The sequence below is a fragment of the Arachis ipaensis genome, chromosome B06, assembly GCF_000816755.2.
Source record: "Arachis ipaensis cultivar K30076 chromosome B06, Araip1.1, whole genome shotgun sequence".
Lineage (NCBI taxonomy): Eukaryota > Viridiplantae > Streptophyta > Magnoliopsida > Fabales > Fabaceae > Arachis > Arachis ipaensis.
This window is the reverse complement of record NC_029790.2, coordinates 87,869,350-87,873,401: the sequence shown is the minus strand read 5'-3', so window position 1 is coordinate 87,873,401 and position 4,052 is coordinate 87,869,350.

Below are 4,052 nucleotides of genomic sequence, written 5' to 3'. Positions count from 1 at the left end.
CTTACTTCTGTAAACCCTAGTAACTAGTTTAGTATAAATAGGATTTTTTACTATTATATTAGACATCTTGGATTGTATTTTTGATCCTGTGATCTCGTTTTGGGGGCTGGCCATTCGGCCATGCCTGGACCTTTCACTTATGTATTTTCAACGGTAGAGTTTCTACACTCCATAGATTAAGGTGTGGAGCTCTGCTGTTCCTCATGAATTAATGCAAAGTACTACTATTTTTCTATTCAATTCAATGTATTCCGCTTCTAAGATATTCATTTGCACTTCAACATGAATGTGATGAACGTGACAATCATCATCATTCCCCCACGAACGCGTGCCTGACAACCACTTCCGTTCCACCTTAGATTGGATGATTATCTCTTGGATCTCTTAATCAGAATCTTCGTGGTATAAGCTAGATTGATGGCGGCATTCATGAGAGTCTGGAAAGTCTAAACCTTGTCTGTGGTATTCCGAGTAGGATTCTGGGATTGAATGACTGTGACGAACTTCAAACTCGCGAGTGTTGGGCGTAGTGACAGACGCAAAAGGAGGGTGAATCCTATTCCAGTATGATCGAGAACCTCAGATAATTAGCCGTACTGTGACAGAGCATTTGGACCATTTTCACAAGAGGATGGGATGCAGCCATTGACCACGGTGATGCCTCCAGATGATTAGCCATGCAGTGACAGCGCATCGAACCATTTTCACAGAGAGGATGAAAAGTAGCCATTGACAATGGTGATGTCCTTACATAAAGCCAGCCATGGAAAGGAGTAAGATTGATTGGATGAAGACAGCAGGAAAGCAGAAGTTCAGAGGAACGAAAGTATCTCCATACGTTTATCTGAAATTCTCACCAATGATATACATAAGTATTTCTATCTTTATTTTCTGTCTATTTATTATTAATTTTCGAAAACTCCATAACTATTTTATATCCGCCTGACTAAGATTTACAAGGTGACCATAGCTTGCTTCATACTAACAATCTCTGTGGGATCGACCCTTACTCACGTAAGGTTTTATTACTTGGACGACCCAATGCACTTGCTGGTTAGTTGTATCAAAGTTGTGAATGAAAAACAATTTATTAAGACGTGCGTACAGAGTTTTTGGCGCCGTTGCCTAAGATCACAATTTCGTGCACCATTCTGCTATGGTAGCTATCTTGGCTTCTAACTCCTTGAACCCCTTTTGGTTCTATTCTTGCCTTTGAATATAAGAACTAACACATTCTTGAAGAGAATCATCCATTGGAGGTGGTGTGGAAAAAGAAGGTTCATTGTTTGGGAGGAAAGTTTCATAATTGGAAGTTGGTTCATCTTGGTAAGGGTATGGAGGGTGTATATATTGAGGTGATTCTTGAGAGTAATTGTGTTGGAATAGTGGTGGTTTCATGTGTGGTTCATATGGTTCATAAGGTGGTTGGTATGGTGGATAAGAATTAGGGTCATAATGAGGTATTTGGTGGTATGGGGCTTGTGAGTAAGGTGGTTCAAAGTCATGTTGAGGGGGTGGTTCATAGGCATGTGATGGTGGTTGTTGACAATCACAATAAGGGTCACCACATCCATTAGATTGATATGCATTAGGATTAGAATTATAACAAACCGGAGGGGGTTGTTGCCAAGAAGAGTGATCAATCCTTTGAGGCTCCTCCCACCTTTGATTATTTCATCCTTGATGCACGTTACCATTGTAGTTTCCATTCCCTACAACATAATTTGAGCCAAACTCATAGCCAAAGTGAGGATGAGAATTCATAATAGCAAATAAAAACAAAACCTAACAAAAATAAGCAACAAGTCCTAAGGCTAACAAAAACTAAGAAATAAGCAAAAGGCAAACATATTCACATATTCACAATAGCCAATAATGTAACACCATTGCAACTCCCCAGCAACGGCGCCATTTTGATGATGAGAATTTGCTCGATGGTCTAGAATTTCTCTTCTAGAAATAAGAACTTCGTTGTAAGCATAGCTCCAAACCAACAAACAATTCCCACATCAAAAATTTTGGTTGTTACGAGTAACAAACCCCAAATAAGAATTAACCGAAGTATTTAAACTCCGGGTCATCTCACAAGGAATTGCAATGAAGTGATCAATTATTGGCTATGAAGATGCAAGGGGGTTTGATTTGATATTTTGGCAAGAAAATAAATGGCAAGAGAAGTAATTGAACAATTAACTAAATAAAAGAAAGAAAAAATACTCTTGGCTAGACATAGGTAATATGAGATCACCATCCTTGTCTACAAACCATACATTGATAATTATGAGAGGCCAACCTATTAAGTCTACCTCCAAAAGCTTTAAGTACGTAATATCTACTCCTAAGCTTGAGGTACGTCAAATAGGCTTGATCACATCAACCCATAAGTCCCAACCTATCTACTAATTAGATTAGTAGTGGGTTGGTGTCAATGAGTATCAAATTGATCACCAAGGGTTCTCAAATCACCAAATCATTAAGACCCAATGACTCAAGGTCACTCAATTCCCTTAGCCTAGGCCAAGAGTGAAGGAAACTACTCAAAAACTAGTGTAAACATTTCATCAAACACCTAGTGTGCAATAAAATTAAACTTCACAAAATACAAGAATTAACAAAACCCATAACTATCATAAGCAAGAAATCAACAATAACAATGAAGATAAACATAGAAGAGCATGGAAACATAAAATTGCATTAAGGAAAATTAAGATCAAACAATGGTTCATCAACATAAAAGAGAGTAAAACAAGAAATTAACAAGGAAAACTAAGAAGATTAAGACTATAGAATACTAAAATATAATGAGAATTAAAATCAAAACAAGAATTGAAAGAGAAATTTGAGAGTGATTAACCTAACTTTTTTTTACCCTAATTTCTATCCTAAGTCTAAAGAGAGGAGAGAGCCTCTCTCTCTATAATTCTACTCTAAAACATGATGAAAATTAAACTATGACTACTTGGTTCATTCTCCCCTCAATCCTTGGGTTCAATAGCATCAGAAATAAGTTGGATTGGGCCCAAAATGAGCTACAAATCGCTGGCCACGATTTCACTTTTAATGGGCCATGTGCAGCATCGGCGCGCACGCGTAAATGGCGCGTGCGCGCCCCTGAAAGCGAAGCAACATATGACAAATTTTATATCATTTCGAAGCCCCGGATGTTAGCTTTCCAACGAAACTAGAACCGCCTCATTTGGACATCTGTAGCTCAAGTTATGGTCAATTGAGTGTGAAGAGGTCAGGCTTGACAGCTTTACGGTTCCTTCATTTCTTCATGAGTTCTCCCACTTTGCATGCTTTTCTCTTCACTTCTTCCATCCAATACTTGCCTTATGGACCGGAAATCACTCAACAAACATATCAAGGTATTGAATGGAATTAAAGTGAGTTAAATTTAGCTATTTTAAGGCCTAAAAAGCATGTTTTCACATTTAAGCACAAATCAAAGGAAAATTGCAAAACCATGCTCTTTCATTGAATAAATGTGAGAAAAGTTGATAAAACAACCCAAATTAAGCACAAGATAAACCACAAAATTGGGATTTATCAAGGAAGAACTTTGAATTATGCAGAATTTATCAGTATAAATCCACCGAAAGTTCTTAAACAATACACTTAAATGTCTTAGTTTTACCCCAAAATTTGCTGCAACTACAAAAAAATATTTTCTCTAATGTTGCATTTTTTCCTTCTTTTTTTTCTTATTTCTTTCTCTTTTTTTTAGTTCAATGAATGTAGGTTCATCCTCTTTCAAGTAATGTTGCAGTATTATGTTATTCTTCTTCTTTATTTGACTTTTTTTGTTTTTATTCTTGTTAAAAAAGAAAAAAACAAGAAATCACTGCAAAAAAATACTTATTCAACTACACGTTTTTTAGGCTACATTTGAAAAGTGTAACATAAAGATCACTTTTTTTTTATGTTATGAGAATAAAAAACACAGTTGTGACATCATTTAAAAAAGCTCTCCATAGATATTATAAAGATCATTTATAAAATGTAGTCTTATTTTATTTTTTATGAGTATTTTTTTTATAAAAAAAATACTT